This window comes from Coregonus clupeaformis, chromosome 1 (genome assembly GCF_020615455.1).
Source record: "Coregonus clupeaformis isolate EN_2021a chromosome 1, ASM2061545v1, whole genome shotgun sequence".
NCBI classification, from domain to species: domain Eukaryota; kingdom Metazoa; phylum Chordata; class Actinopteri; order Salmoniformes; family Salmonidae; genus Coregonus; species Coregonus clupeaformis.
Window position 1 is genome coordinate 82793272 of NC_059192.1, and position 17313 is coordinate 82810584.

Here is a 17313-nt window from a genome sequence, read left to right on the forward strand (position 1 = left end):
TATTGAATTGTGTAATATACTGGAGAATTTTATACTGCACACTGTAGTATCCCCTCGATCGTGTAGTGCTTACTTTATAATTTTTAGATTGATTGGACTGCTAGCTAGCTTTACTGCTACAGTAGCTTTGTTGATGCTGTTTTGATTTGAATGTGCTGTCCTTGGGGAGCTCATGCCGGGGATTTCCTCTGAGGTTCCCCCTCGATCGTGTAGTGCTTACTATAGAATTTTGTAGAATACTATACTCCACAATGTAGTATCCCTTGATTGATTGATTGATTTTATTTGAATATTTAAAAACCATACCACCCCAAATGTGCATACAATGCATTTAGAAATGTGTAGAGAATAACAGAAAAAATGTTTATAATGTATTTCCATTTTGGTCCTAGTTCAAACAAACATGTTACCCATTTACAGCTACACATTTACAGCTAACCCACAAGACTGCATGGTCACAAAAATGGTTGCTCAGAAAAAAACTGCAACCACCATTTTTACAGTACAGCCTATACACACACACACACACACACACACACACACACACACACACACACACACACACACACACACACACACACACACACACACACACACACACACACACACACACACACACACACACACACACACACACATACACACACACACACAAAGGACCTTCCAGGTACAAAGCTGTCACCTGAACATGACCAAGGGGTGCTTTTATAAATTTCCTGCATGACCTCCCCTAATAAGGGTGCCTAAGGAAACTGATGAAAACTTTGGTTCCTAGCCTGTCACACAATATTATTCAGTTACAAGATTGTAACTGATTAAGATTTAGTTGAGGGTTATGGTGATGCCCATTTACTGTGGGACTCCAGAGCAGGCAGAGGCAGAGATGTAGTTCAGTTTAAGAGTCTTTATATACTGAACAAAAATATGAACGCAACACGTAAAGTGTTGGTCCCATGTTTCATGAGCTGAAATAAAATATCCCCAAAATGTTCTATACGCACAAAAAGCTTATTTCTCTCAAATTTTGTGCACACATTTTTTTTTTACATGCCTGTTAGTGAGCATTTCTCATTTGCCGAGATAATCCATCCACCAGACAAATGTGGAATATCAAGAAGCTGATTAAACAGCATGATCATTACACAGGTGCAGCTTGTGCTGGGGACAATAAAAGGCCACTAAAATGTGCAGTTTTGTCACACAACACAATGCCACAGATGTCACAAGTTTTGAGGGAGCATGCTGAGGAGTATTTCGGTCTGTAATAAAGTCCTTTTGTGTGGAAAAACTCATTCTGATTGGCTGGGCCTGTGCCCTCCCAGGCCCACCCATGGCTGCGCCCCTGCCCAGTCATGTGAAATCCATAGATTAGGGAATGATGACTTTATTTCAATTGTCTGATTTCCTTATATGAACTTTGTAGTCATAGACTGTTGTCTCTGCTACCACACGGCAAGCGGTACCGGAGCGCCAAGTCTAGGTCCAAAAGGCTTCTTAACAGCTTCTACCCATAACAGCTAATCAAATGGCTACCCGGACTATTTGCATTGTCCACCCCCCCCCCCCTTGTTGGCTGGTCACGAACCTGTGTGTCTTATGTTATGGTTGAGGTATTCCTCTCATTACACAGTAAGTGGCGTAGTCTGGTAGGTGTGCCATTTTAGCTAACCCTAGTCGGCAGGTGTTATTACAAAATACTACAGTCATATCAGCAAAAACACTACAGTAAATACTACAGTATACTACGGTCATGTATGTGAAAAAACTACAGTAAATACTACTGTATACTACAGTCATGTCCGCAAAAACACTACAGTGAATACTATATTATATAAATATAGAAATACTAATGTATTTAGACTATAGTATACTATGACATTGTTTTTAATGGTTTGTCAAATAATGCATTTAATCCCCACAGAGACAATTTAATGTATGTTTCAGGTTGTGCGTGACGGGGTGGCATAATGTGAACATTCTCCTGGCCTACTTTAGATTTGAGTGAAAATTGCTTGGAGCACTAGATTATACAAACAGACAATGCAGACAGACAGGCATTGCTGTAGTGCTTTGTATTTAGTCACCTGTAGTGCTTTGTATTTAGTCACCTGTAGTGCTTTGTATTTAGTCACCTGTAGTGCTTTGTATTTAGTCACCTGTAGTGCTTTGTATTTAGTCACCTGTAGTGCTTTGTATTTAGTCACCTGTAGTGCTTTGTATTTAGTCACCTGTAGTGACTTTGTATTTTAGTCACTTATAGGCTTAGTGTTTCTCATCATTTGATAAAAACACTAATAACATGTTTGGTTATTTGACCCTATAGTGTATACTATGCTGACCGTGTTCGAGTATTGATAAGCCACAAACACACACCACTTTACTTTAACAATTTTAATGATACATTTCTATATGCTAAAGGTCTTGCTATCAATCATGCTCATCATGGAAAAACAAACATCCAAGATAGCACACACTATTACACTCTTAGAACCCTAAAAGGGTTCTACGGCTGTTCCCATAGGAGAACCCTTTGAATAATTATTTTTGGTTCCATGACTTTGTATCCGTATGGATCAGAAGTCACGGTTCAGTCACCTGAATTCTGTGCAGAAGTGCTGGGGGGGTGTAGAAAGTACCACTGTCAGTGAATTGAATTCTGTAACAGAGAACAGAGTATGTGTTTGACTCCTATGATTGATGCACTTGTACTGTGAGTCAAGGAGAGCCAAGGCTTGCTGAGCCATGTGATGGATATACCAATATATTTTGACTACACCGTTGGTGGGCTCCAATAGCATGCTCACCTTTTTGCAGAATGACAAATGGTACAGCTGGTGTCCATTTCATGATTCACTATACTATATATTGGGGTGTATTTCTAAGACTTGCTTGAGTCCATGGTGTGGCAAAACATACACAACATGACCAAAAGTATGTGGACACCTGCTCGGCGAACATCTCATTCCAAAATCATGGGCATTAATATGAAATTGGTCCCCCCTTTGCTACTATAACAGCCTCCACTCTTCTGGGAAGGCTATCCACTAGATGTTGGAACATTGCTGCAGGGACTTGCTTCCATTCAGCCACAAGCGCATTAGTGAGGTCGGGCACTGATGTTGGGCGATTAGGTTGGGCTCATAGTTTGCGTTCCAATTCATCCCAAAGGTGTTCGATGGGGTTAAGGTCAGGGCTCTGTGCAGGCCAGTCAAGTTCTTCCTCACCGATCTCAACAAACCATTTCTGTATGGACCTCGCTTTGTGCATGGGGGCATTTTCATGCTGAAACAGGAAAGGGCCTTCCCCAAACTGTTGCCACAAAGTTGGAAGCACAGAATCGTCTAGAATGTCATTGTATGCTGTAGCGTTAATATTTCCCTTCACTGGAACTAAGGGGCCTAGCCCGTACCCTGAAAAACAGCCCCAGACCATTATTCCTCCTCCACCAAACTTTACAGTTGGCATTATACATTGGGGCAGGTAGCGTTCTCCTGGCATCCGCCAAACCCAGATTTGTCCGTCGGACTGCCAGATGATGAAGCGTGATTCATCACTCCCGAGAACACGTTTCCAATGGCGGCGAGCTTTACACCACTCCACCCGACGCTTGGGATTGCGCATGGGGATCTTAGGCTTGTGTTTGGCTGCTCGGCCATGGAAACCCATTTCATGAAGCTCCCGACAAACAGTTATTTTGCTGATGTTGCTTCCAGAGACAGTTTGGAACTCGGTAGTGAGTGTTGCAACCAAGGATAGCTACGCGCTTCAGCACTCGCCGGTCCCATTCTGTGAGCTTGTGTGGCCTACCACTTCAAGGCTGAGCCGTTGTTTCCACTTCACAATAACAGCACTTACAGTTGACCGGGGCAGCTCTAGCAGGGCAGAAATTTGGCAAACTGACTTGTTGGAAAGGTGGCATCCTATGACGGTGCTACGCTGAAAGTCACTGAGCTCTTCGGTAAGGCCATTCTACTGCCAATGTTTGTCTATGGCGATTGCATGGCTGTGTGCTCAATTTTATACACCCGTCAGGAACGGGTGTGGCTGAAATAGCCGAATCCACTAATTTGAAGGGGTGTCCACATACTTTTGTATATATAGCATTCAAACAAAGTTGTTGCTTGTTTTGTCTAGTGTTTTTTCCAAACACCTTGTAGCTGATGTAATACAGTTTGAGGGTATTAAAACACAAAAGGAGATGACTTAGACTTCATTGTACTAGAGTGAATACTATAGAGTGAATACTATAGAGTGAATACTACGTATTACTTTTACTTGGCTGTTGATGTTTGACGACGTAAAGTTGTTGAATCCACTGTTAGATTAAGTCCACAGTTGTGGTCATTGCTCTGTCAACTAAGCTTTTTCTCCAGTTGAAACCTGATGGATCTCAGAAATAATGATAATAAAAATCCTCAAACAATGCACTGGTTGAGAATCTATAATCAGCTGTTGTATCAGTGACTGAGGTGTGAACACATTGTGAACTACTGATATATCTCTAGTCACAAACCAGGCACAAAGATAATCCCAGAAACAGAATAACCCAGGACTGAGAATGATACATCAGGCAATTTGAAACTGCAATATGAAATCGCAATATACTTTTTTCTATGACTGTCATTATTGTTCAGTCCAGAGGTTCACAAAGCCAGAAAACTAAACCTCTTCTAAGAAAGCCAAGGATATTTTTTGCAAGGCAAAGTTACCCTCATGGAAAACTCTTGAAGTGAAACATTGCAATATGAATAGGGCCGAGGGAACTGCATTGCTCTCCTTACCTTAGAACTGAAACTAAAAGGCATGACATTATACCTACTTCTCTGAGGCCCCCACATAGGTACAGTATTACAGTCGAGACCAATTGACTTAAAACAATGCTTTGAAGAATTGAAAGAGTTGAACGGCAAAGCGGAACTGATTTCTCAGATACTTAATAATCAGACTATTCATTTCATTATGTAACTTGTCTTTCTGACGACATTAGTCTCAGTGAAAAGATGTCCTAATTTTCTCAGTTTAATTCCCTCATGAAGGTCCTTTATGAATGTGTGGGTGGCAAGGGAATTCCTCTGATGAATTCAAGAGGTTGTTGGTCAATGGTTTTGTAATATTGAATGATAAGTCTCTTATAAATCTACATATTGGATTCTTCATCAACACAAATCAATCAGACTGATTTAATTAAAACCCTATTTTATACAGTATGAAGATAACATGGCAGACACTAGAAATGAAAAAGTACATACCTTGAAAAGGCAATGTATATCGACGAAGCAATCCTACATCTATGACATGGTAATTCTGCTCACCATTCACTTAAAATACATTAGTGACATACAGTGGTTCCTCATTTAAAAGTTGCGTCATACTGCAGAATAGCGTGCGGTATGCTGTGGTATGCTTTGGTTTGTTGTGGTATGCTTCGGTTTGTTGCAGTGCTTGCCTTTAATGCTAATTTTAACCACCAGAGGGCATCTTTGAGCACATCTACTTGATTATCCATTATTTTTTATTGATGAAAATAAATGGGTTAATATTATGGTGTTTCTATTCCAAGAAAAACAAAAATGCAATTTACAGTAGCCCACTGTACCTAACACATCTGTTGGTTCAAGTACTTCAAAAATAGAAATATGGGCAGAATATTGTATAAAATATTTATATGGTTAAAGGCCTTTCGATGGTCATTTCAATTCAAATGTAACTCACTCCATTCTCGTTCCAGGAAAATGTGTCGCCATACAACATGACCGGAAATATTTTTTTACCGGACCCATATGCATTGGGTGCATAGCCCATTAGGGCATCCACCCATGCTCAGAATGACAGAAATCACATTTAGATTATGGTAATGCATCTTAACAGAATATGCAACTCATGTAATGAAGCAGCCAATAAAACTACATTTTCAAACATTTGCCAAAATGCAATTAGCGGGAAAACACAATTCTAAACAGCGCACCTAGGAAAACACCATTCTAAACAGCGCACCATTGTGCACTGTTTTCTTAACCAAAACTGGATACATACATACATAAATAATTACTGTGGGAATAAATATCACTGAAGGACAAAAATATTGGAGCAAAGTAAGCTAATGCAATTGAAGGCATCAAATTGTTGCTTACTGAAACTCCCAATTCATCCAATTGTTATAATGCATTTGAAGCTATTTCAACACCGTTTCGCGCTGCTTTGAGACGTGGGGACTCGTCTTGATAAATCAATCAATATCATATATATTTTTTCTCTGTATCCCCGTTTGGATATTGGTTAGGCTACAATTAGTCTGTGGAAATGTTAGCTAAGTTGAGGTGAGTGCTGCTCATGACCATCTTGTCCCGTAAAGGCAACTCCAAAAGCCTGCGAAGGTTGTGAAATATGAACATGAGACTCACATGCTTTTGAAAATATATAATGCTATTATTTTCTATTGGTATCATGATGAAGATACTCTCAATGTAAGACACTACGCCTGCTCGGTTTCAAAATATAACTTTTTAAAATATGTTTATTAGTAGTTATATTTCATTATATTCTTAGCCTACTATATGTGTGTTGCCTGTGAGTGTGTCTTGTGTGTTTAATTAACAAAATAACTACTGATTTCATGTGCATGGCACAGCCATGTAGGCTGCACAGACCATTAACATAATTAAACTCAAAATATGCCATTCTATTCTTTAGAAAAAGCATTTTATTAGTCTTATAATGTTTTATTTGGACCTGCATAAAAAAAAAAAAAAGGATTTCTATTTGATGGTCTATATTCAAAGGATTTATTAAAATAGATGTCCTGATAATGTTGCGAGAGCGTGCACGCCTGAGCACGCATAACTACAGTTGAAGTCGGAGGTTGACATACACCTTAGCCAAATACATTTAAACTCAGTTTTTCACAATTCCTGACATTTAATCCTAGTAAAAATTCCCTGTTTTAGGTCAGTTAGGATCACCACTTTATTTTAAGAATGTGAAATGTCAGAATAATAGTAGAGAGAATTATTTATTTCAGCTTTTATTTCTTTCATAACATTCCCAGTGGGTCAGAAGTTTACATACACTCAGTTAGTATTTGGTAGCATTGCCTTTAAATTGTTTAACTTGGGTCAAACGTTTCGGGTAGCCTTCCACAAGCTTCCCACAATAAGTTGGGTGAATTTTGGCCCATTCCTCCTGACAGAGCTGGTGTAACTGAGTCAGGTTTATAGGCCTCCTTGCTCGCACACGCTTTTTCAGTTCTGCCCACAAATGTTCTATAGGATTGAGGTCAGGGCTTTGTGATGGCCACTCCAATACCTTGACTTTGTTGTCCTTAAGCCATTTTGCCACAACTTTGGAAGTATGCTTGGGGTCATTGTCCATTTGGAAGACCCATTTGCGACCAAGCTTTAACTTTCTGACTGATGTCTTGAGATGTTGCTTCAATATATCCACATAATTTTCCTTCCTCATGATGCCATTTATTTTGTGAAGTGCACCAGTCCCTCCTGCAGCAAAGCACCCCCACAGCATGATGCTGCCACCCCCGTGCTTCACAGTTGGGATGGTGTTCTTCAGCTTGCAAGCTTTCCTCTTTTTCCTCCAAACATATCGATGGTCATTATGGCCAAACAGTTCTATTTTGGTTTCATCAGACCAGAGGCCATTTCTCCAAAAAGCACGATCTTTGTCCCCATGTGCAGTTGCAAACCGTAGTCTGGCTTTTTTATGGCGGTTTTGGAGCAGTGCCTTCTTCCTTGCTGAGCGGCCTTTCAGGTTATGTCGATATAGGACTTGTTTTACTGTGGATATAGATACTTTTGTATCTGTTTCCTCCAGCATCTTCACAAGGTCCTTTGCTGTTGTTTTGGGATTGATTTGCACTTTTCGCACCAAAGTATGTTCATCTCTAGGAGACAGAATGCGTCTCCTTCCTGAGCGGTATGACGGCTGCGTGGTCCCATGGTGTTTATACTTGCGTACTATTGTTTGTACAGAAGAATGTGGTACCTTCAGGCGTTTGGAAATTGCTCCCAAAGATGAACCAGACTTGTGGAGGTCTACAATTTTTTTTCTGAGATCTTGGCTGTGCAATGAGGCACTGATTTTGAAGGTAGGCCTTGAAATACATCCACAGGTACACCTCCAATTGACTCAAATTATGTCAATTAGCCTATCAGAAGCTTCTAAAGCCATGACATCATTTTCTGGAATTTTCCAAGCTATTTAAAGGCACAGTCAACTTAGTGTATGTAAACTTCTGACCCACGGAATTGTGACACAGTGAAATATAAGTGAAATAATCTGTCTGTAATCAATTGTTGGAAAAATTACTTGTGTCATTCACAAAGTAGATGTCCTAACCGACTAGCCAACACTATAGTTTGTTAACAAGACATTTGTGGAGTGGTTGAAAAACAAGTTTTAATGACTCCAGCCTAAGTGTATGTAAACGTCCGACTTCAACTGTACCTGGCCTGCTGCGTGGAAATGTAGGAAAGTGCTTTTTTAACATCCGATATGAATGATAATATATAAAAAATATAGTTCCTCACAGTAAGCTATTTGAAAAATCTTTCCAACAATCAATCACCAGTTCTCGTTGTGAAAGTGCGCTTCCTTCCCAAATGCACAGTAGCGTCTTGTTAAGAATCAGTAGCAGACGAGTACAATGGTTGGTCTCATTGGACAAGTTGTGTGGCATAGACCGACCTATTGTCAATAACAGACAGAATCAACACTTCCTTTCCCCTGTTTCTCTCGAGATTTGTCTTTTTACTTTGGCTGTGGCTGTGTAGTATACCCCTGTAGTTACTTAGCTCTTAGGCGTTCACGTCTCTTCACTAGTCAGACTCGATTCACAGTCGAACAGTAACGCAATCAACTGTGCATGCAAATCTACACATACACTGAATCAATCTGCACATACACCCAACCACCAACATGAGATCTCTCTAAACTAAACTGATGGCGGCTTTGTGTGGGTGCACTCTGGCCTCATTAATGACTTGTGAGGCAGACATTCAGAGATCAGTTCACCTAATCTTACAATCAGTGTTCACCAGTGAAATTATACACACAGCTCTTATATCCAGGAACCCTCATCACAGAATATAAAGGCAATTTCAGAGCTGCCTGCCTTTATTCCACACGAAGCGTTGTTCTTTTGTTTGGAGTCTATTGAGGTACATTGCAATTAAGCTACAGATCAAGCAAATTAAAAAGGGAGGGAGTTCTAAGAAAGTAATTGGACACAATTGTCTGTATGACTAAGTGATCACTTAGTTACTTTTCCAAGTATTTGTTTTTTATTCAGCTCAAAAATCTGAACCTTTAGACAAAAGCCAGTATTTATGATCTTTGGACTTCTGTACCATTTTGCCTTTAGAGATGCATGGTCACAGTGATCAATAGAGATGACGTAAAAACCCTGTAAACTTTTAAAGTTATGTATAGGTTTATAACAAACAAATAATAAAGAAAACGACACTCCATCGTCTGTGAAGAATCTATTGCCGTACTTCTGAAAATACTTTTTAAATTATCGTTAAAAGGGAGGGATAGAAGTTAAGGTGGATGAATCGTCTGTCAGTAAAAAGATAGGCCTACAGTTACTCACTGACCTTGGAGACATTGGAAATGGAGCTAAGTCCCATGTTCTCTCTGAGCTAATGCACAATGTACTGACACCCTTCAAAGAGTAGCAGCATTATAACAACTCCACAGCCTATCTCTGTTATGGACTCTAATAAAAGCCTCTGACTGATCTGGGAATTTACTGACAATATACATTTTCAACACCAATCAGGCATCTCTTTGCAAACTGCAAACATGCATGCACTCAAAAAGTCCCAAATGGACAATTTAGAAGCCAAAGTTCAAATCCTAGCCATAGAGATGGTTGTATTTATTAACACAATCTATCGAACAAGGTACAATGGTATTGGGCAACAATGGAATGTATACACATTAGTTGGTCATGTTGTACAGTATCCAGGCTCTAAGAATTCCATTCAGACACACGTTTAGGTCAATTAGTCCTTTGTGAATGTTAGCAATATATTTGTTGTACTTGGTCTTTGTACTTGATGGCTAAGTTATATTCCCCAAGAGCTAAAAGCTGACAACATGAATCAAAGTCCTTAAACCCATAACTGTCTCTACTTGCAGAAAGGTGCTGTTATGCCATGATCCAACAGTCTGTTGATTTGGAGAAAACCCTCACATTGTTTGCAACCTGCCACTCTTCCATTTGAAATTGAGTAACGGTGCAACACTAACCACTAATACAGTCTCTGTGACTAGACCCTGGCATTAGTCTTGCTATTATCATTACTCCGATTCTTTCGTTACTCCCCTTCTCCATTATAACTGACTAAAGAGAATATCCTGAATATTAAATTTGACATTTTAGTCATTTAGCAGACACTCTTATCCAGAGAGTGAGTGCATACATAAAAAAAAAAAAAAATCATACTGGCCCCCCGTGGGAAACGAACCCACAACCCTGGCGTGGCAAGCGCCATTCTCTACCAACTGAGCTACAGGGGACTACTGAATACAGTGGGGGGGAAAAGTATTTAGTCAGCCACCAATTGTGCAAGTTCTCCCACTTAAAAAGATGAGAGGCCTGTAATTTTCATCATAGGTACATGTCAACTATGACAGACAAAATGAGAAAAAACACTCCAGAAAATCACATTGTATGATTTTTAATGAATTAATTTGCAAATTATGGTGGAAAATAAGTGTTTGGTCAATAACAAAAGTTTCTCAATACTTTGTTATATACCCTTTGTTGGCAATGACACAGGTCAAACGTTTTCTGTAAGTCTTCACAAGGTTTTCACACACTGTTGCTGGTATTTTGGCCCATTCCTCCTTGCAGATCTCCTCTAGAGCAGTGATGTTTTGGGGCTGTGGCTGGGCAACACAGACTTTCAACTCCCTCCAAAGATTTTCTATGGGGTTGAGATCTGGAGACTGGCTAGGCCACTCCAGGACCTTGAAATGCTTCTTACGAAGCCACTCCTTCGTTGCCCGGGCGGTGTGTTTGGGATCATTGTCATGCTGAAAGTCATGCTGAAAGGAGGTTTTCACTCAAAATCTCACGATACATGGCCCCATTCATTCTTTCCTTTACACGGATCAGTCGTCCTGGTCCCTTTGCAGAAAAACAGCCCCAAAGCATGATGTTTCCACCCCCATGCTTCACAGTAGGTATGGTGTTCTTTGGATGCAACTCAGCATTCTTTGTCCTCCAAACACGACGAGTTGAGTTTTTACCAAAAAGTTCTATTTTGGTTTCATCTGACCATATGACATTCTCCCAATCCTCTTCTGGATCATCCAAATGCACTCTAGCAAACTTCAGACGGGCCTGGACATGTACTGGCTTAAGCAGGGGGACACGTCTGGCACTGCAGGATTTGAGTCCCTGGTGGCGTAGTGTGTTACTGATGGTAGGCTTTGTTACTTTGGTCGCAGCTCTCTGCAGGTCATTCACTAGGTCCCCCCGTGTGGTTCTGGGATTTTTGCTAACCGTTCTTGTGATCATTTTGACCCCACGGGGTGAGATCTTGCGTGGAGCCCCAGATCGAGGGAGATTATCAGTGGTCTTGTATGTCTTCTATTCCCTAATAATTGCTCCCACAGATGATTTCTTCAAACCAAGCTGCTTACCTATTGCAGATTCAGTCTTCCCAGCCTGGTGCAGGTCTACAATTTTGTTTCTGGGGTCCTTTGACAGCTCTTTGGTCTTGGCCATAGTGGAGTTTGGAGTGTGACTGTTTGAGGTTGTGGACAGGTGTCTTTTATACTGATAACAAGTTCAAACAGGTGCCATTAATACAGGTAACGAGTGGAGGACAGAGGAGCCTCTTAAAGAAGAAGTTACAGGTCTGTGAGAGCCAGAAATGTTGCTTATTTGTAGGTGACCAAATACTTATTTTCCACCATAATTTGCAAATAAATTCATTAAAAATCCTACAATGTGATTTTCTGGATTTTTTCCCCTCAATTTGTCTGTCATAGTTGACGTGTACCTATGATGAAAATTACAGGCCTCTCTCATCTTTTTAAGTGGGAGAACTTGCACAATTGGTGGCTGACTAAATACTTTTTTCCCCCACTGTATGTCCTCCTAGTCCTCAGTTCCGGTGTGTTTATTCAAGGATTATCCATATAACAACAATTACCGTCTAATTAATTGTGTGCTTCCAAAGTATGGTGATGTGACCATGGCAGCGTAAAAAAGTATTCTGTTTTCAGAGCTATTGTCAGTGCAGCTGCTAATCAGGAGTTTTCATCTGTGAACACGAGCTGCATTTTCTCAAGGGTCTCGACTTTGGGGTGACGGAGAAACCACTTATTTCATGCGTTTTGACTCTTAGACAACTTTCCAAGTGATTTGCCAAGAGGAACTGAGAGTTAACCCAAACAATAATTCAATGTCAAGCAAGGATAAGGAGCCTATTCTCATTGAACAAAGGGTGCATTTAAGATGGAGTTTAAGCAAGTTGAAGCTGTTTAGGGTTGTATCCCTTTAGTTGAAGCAATAGTGTTGTCAATATAACATAAGGACATATGTATATTGGTGACAGAATACACATACATTTTCTGTGAATTATACACTACCGTTCAAAAGTTTGGGGTCACTTAGACATTTCCTTGTTTTCAAAAGAAAAGCAAATTTTTTGTCCATTAAAATAACATCAAATTGATCAGAAATACAGTGTAGACATTGTTAATGTTGTAAATGGCTATTGTAGCTGGAAACAGCTGATTTTTAATGGAATATCTACACAGTCGTACAGAGGCCCATTATCAGCAACCATCATTCCTGTGTTCCAATGGCACGTTGTGTTTGCTAATCCAAGTTTATCATTTTAAAAGGCTAATTGATCATTAGAAAACCCTTTTGCAATTATGTTAGCACAGCTGAAAACTGTTGTGCTGATTAAAGAAGCAATAAAACTGGCCTTCTTGAGACTAGTTGAGGTTCTGGAGCATCAGCAAATGTGGGTTCGATTACAGGCTCAAAATGGCCAGAAACAAATAACTTTCTTCTGAAACTCATGTCTATTCTTGTTTGGAGAAATGAAGGCTATTCCATGCGAGAAATTGCCAAGAAACTGAAGATCTCGTACAACGCTGTGTACTACTCCCCTCACAGAACAGCGCAAACTGGCTCTAACCAGAATAGAAAGAGGAGTGGGATGCCCAGGTGCACAACTGAGCAAGAGGACAAATACATTTAGTGTCTAGTTTGAGAAACAGATGCCTCACAGGTCCTCAACTGGCAGCTTCATTAAATAGTACCCGCAAAACACCAGTCTCAACGTCAACAGTGAAGAGGCGACTCCGGGATGCTGACCTTCTAGGCAGAGTTGCAAAGAAAAAACCATATCTCAGACTGGCCAATAAAAAGAAAAGATTAAGATGGGCAAAAGAACACAGACACTGGACAGAGGCAGACTGAAAAAAAGTGTTATGGACAGACAAATCAAAGTTTGAGGTGTTCGGATCACAAAGAAGAACATTTGTGAGACACAGACCAAATGAAAATATGCTGGAGGAGAGCTTGATGCCATCTGTCAAGCATAGTGGTGGCAATGTGATGGTCTGGGGGTGCTTTTTTGGTGGTAAAGTGGGAGATTTGTACAGGGTAAAAGGGATCTTGAAGAAGGAAGGCTATCACTCCATTTTGCAACGCCAAGCCATACCCTGTGGACGGCGCTTGATTGGAGCCAATTTCCTCCTACAACAGGACAATGACTCAAAGCACAGCTCCAAACTATGCAATAACTATTTAGGGAAGAAGCAGTCAGCTGGTATTCTGTCTATAATGGAGTGGCCAGAACAGTCACCAGATCTCAACCCTATTGAGCTGTTAAAGGAGCAGCTTGACCGTATGGTACGTAAGAAGTGCCCATCAAGCCAATCCAACTTGTGGGAGGTGCTTCAGGAAGCGTGGGGTGAAATCTCTTCAGATTACTTCAAAAATTGACAACTAGAATGCCAAAGGTCTGCAAGGCTGTAATAACTGCAAATGGAGGATTCTTTGACGAAAGCAAAGTTTGAAGGACACAATTATTATTTCTAACCTTGTCAATGACTACATTTCCTATTCATTTTGCTATATTTCCAATTCAAACTCATTTCATGTATGTTTTCATGGAAAACAAGGACATTTCTAAGTGACCCCAAACTTTTGAACGGTAGTGTAGATAAGGTAACAATAGCCTTAATATACATTAATGGTCAAAAGTTTTAGAACACCTGCTCATTCAAGGGTTTTTCTTTATTTTTACTATATTCTAAATTGTATAATAATAGTGAAGATTTCAAAACTATTAAATAACACATATGGAATCATGTAGTAACCAAAAATGTGTTAAACAAATCAAAATATATTTTATATTTGAGATTCTTCAAATAGCCACCCTTTGCCTTGATGACAGCTTTGCACACTCTTGGCATTCTCTCAACCAGCTTTACTTGGAATGCTTTTCCAACTGTCTTGAAGGAATTCCCACATATGCTGAGCACTTCTTGGCTGCTTTTCCTTCACTCTGCTGTCCTACTCATTCCAAACCATCTCAATTTGGTTGAGGTCGGGGGATTGTGGAGGTCAGGTCATCTGATGCAGCACTCCATCACTCTCCTTCTTGGTGAAATAGCCGTTACACAGCCTGGAGGTGTGTTGCATCATTGTCCTGTTGAAAAACAGATGATAGTCCCACTAATCCCAAACCAGATGGGATGGCGTATCACTGCAGAATGCTGTGGTAGCCATGCTGGTTAAGTGTGCCTTGAATTCTAAATAAATCACAGACAGTGTCACCAGCAAAGCACCCCCACACCATAATACTTCCTCCTCCATGCTTTACAGGGGGAAATACACATGCGGAGATCATCCATTCACCCACACTGCGTCTCACAAAGGCACAGCGGTTGGAACCACAAATCTCAAATTTGGACTCAAGACCAAAGGACAAATTTGCACCGGTCTAATGGCCATTGCTCATGTTTCTTTGCCCAAGCAAGTTTCTTCTTCTTATTGGTGTCCTTTAGTAGTGGTTTCTTTGCAGCAATTCGACCATGAAGGCCTGATTCACACAGTCTCCTCTGAACAGTTGATGTTGAGATGTGTCTGTTACTTGAACTCTGTGAAGCATTTATTTGGGCTGCAGTTTCTGATGCTGGTAATGAACTTATCCTCTGCAGCAGAGGTAACTCTGGGTCTTCCATTCCTGTGGCGGTCCTCATGAGAGCCAGTTTCATCATAGCGCTTGATGGTTTTTGCGACTGCACTTGAAGAAACGTTCAAAGTTCTTGTAATGTTCCGTATTGACTGACCTTCATGTCTTAGAGTAATGATGGACTGTCTTTTCTCTTTGCTTATTTGAGCTGTTCTTGCCATAATATGGACATGGTCTTTTACCAAATAAGGCTGTCTTCTGTATATCCCCCCTACCTTGCTCAAATGCATTAAGAAGGAAATACATTCCACAAATTAACTTTTAAGAAGGCACACCTGTTAATTGAAATGCATTCCATGTGACTACCTTATGAAGCTGGTTGAGAGAATGCCAAGAGTGTGCAAAGCTGTCATCAAGGCAAAGGGTGGCTATTTGAAGAATCTCAAATTCTTGGTTACTACATGATTTCATATGTGTTATTTCATAGTATTGATGTCTTCACTATTACTCTACAATGTAGAAAATAGTAAAAATAAAGAAAAACCCTTGAATGAGTGGGTGTTCTAAAACTTTTGACTGGTGGTGTACTGACTGAAACCAATGTTATTGGCAGAGGTTTTCACAGGGACATCTCAAATGTCCACACAATCATCCTCAGTGTAAACAGTTTAGCACCTTTGTTTCTTTAGGCCATGTTGGTCATCTGTCCTCCATGTGCATATGCTTGAAACATGTTTCTGACGCTGACACCTGTGTCTGGATTATAATAATAATAATATAATATGCCATTTAGCAGATGCTTTTATCCAAAGCGACTTACAGTCATGTGTGCTTACATTTTTACATATGGGTGGTCCCGGGGATCGAACCCACTACCCTGGCGTTACAAGCGCCATGCTCTACCAATTGAGCTACAGAGGACCAGTTAGGATTAGTTAGATCATTTGGATTAGATACAGGCCCAGGAAGATTGGATGGCTCACATTGCATACTGTATATTAATTAGCGTGGCATTTAAGAGATTATGGCATATTACCTGCCAATCTATTTTACCCGGTAATACTAGATGTGTGGACAGCCATTGGTGAGCTAACAGAAACGAACAGTAATAATACACTGAGGGTATGCACATTTTTTTTGCTGTGTGTGTGTGTGTGTGTGTGTCTGTGTGTGTGTGTGTGTGTGTGTGTGTGTGTGTGGGAGGGCGGGAGGGTAGGTGGGGGATAATTCAGTGCAGTTGTCTCCTGTACCAACACAGAATGAAAGATTCATACGCTGCTCAAGTTTGAAATTAGATAAACACAAAATGGCATGTAGAACAAAAGTAAGTGGGAAAATCACTGGACATTACATTAGCGGAAAATGAATGATTGATCAAAGACCTGCCAGGCAGATAGATACTCTACTGGAAACAAGAACTGCATACATAATTCTGGGAACATGCTGCAGTAGTACAGTATAAGGATGCCATTGGTAGCTACACTCTTCGAAAAAAAGGTGCTATTGAGAACCAAAAAGGGTACTTCGGCTGTCCCCATAGGAGAACCCTTTGAAGAACCCTTTTTGGTTCCAGGTAGAACCCTTTTGGTTTCCACGTAGAACCCTTTCCACAGATGGTTCTACATAGAACCCAAAATAGTTCTACCTGGAACCAAAAAGGGTTCTCCTATGGGGACAGCCAAAGAACTCTTTTGGAACCCTTTTTTCTAAGAGTGTAAAGAAATATCTATATTTAGTGTTTGATTTCATTGACTAATATGATTCATAAATGTAAATGTATATCAGCCATGAGTAAGGGTGTCATTGAGAAAGGATTAAAAGCCTCTTCTGGGAAATGATTATTGCATAGACCTAATGGATTAGTGCTTTACTACCACTTTTTATTTTACAGACTTTACAACTCTTGGCTTAATTTGTTGAATCAAGATTGTAGGCTAGCATGTTAGCTTGTTTAACTGCAAACTATTGATATTAATATTAATAATATTGGTTACTAGGTGTTTGTACCTAAACTTTATTGTAACAAATGAACAATAATGCCTTTATTATCCAGTAAATATTATGTATTTGCTTGGTATTCTGTTCAGGAACACTTTTTTGATTGTTAGAAGTTAGCTACATTAGC

General features: G+C 40.1%; 1 protein-coding gene across 1 annotated transcript in view; it reads left to right on the top strand.

Annotated features, from left to right (window-relative positions):
- The window catches only part of csmd1a (CUB and Sushi multiple domains 1a), a 354566-nt gene that overhangs the window by 230784 nt on the left and 106469 nt on the right, over window positions 1–17313 (top strand). The gene's annotated exons all lie outside the window — the stretch shown is intronic.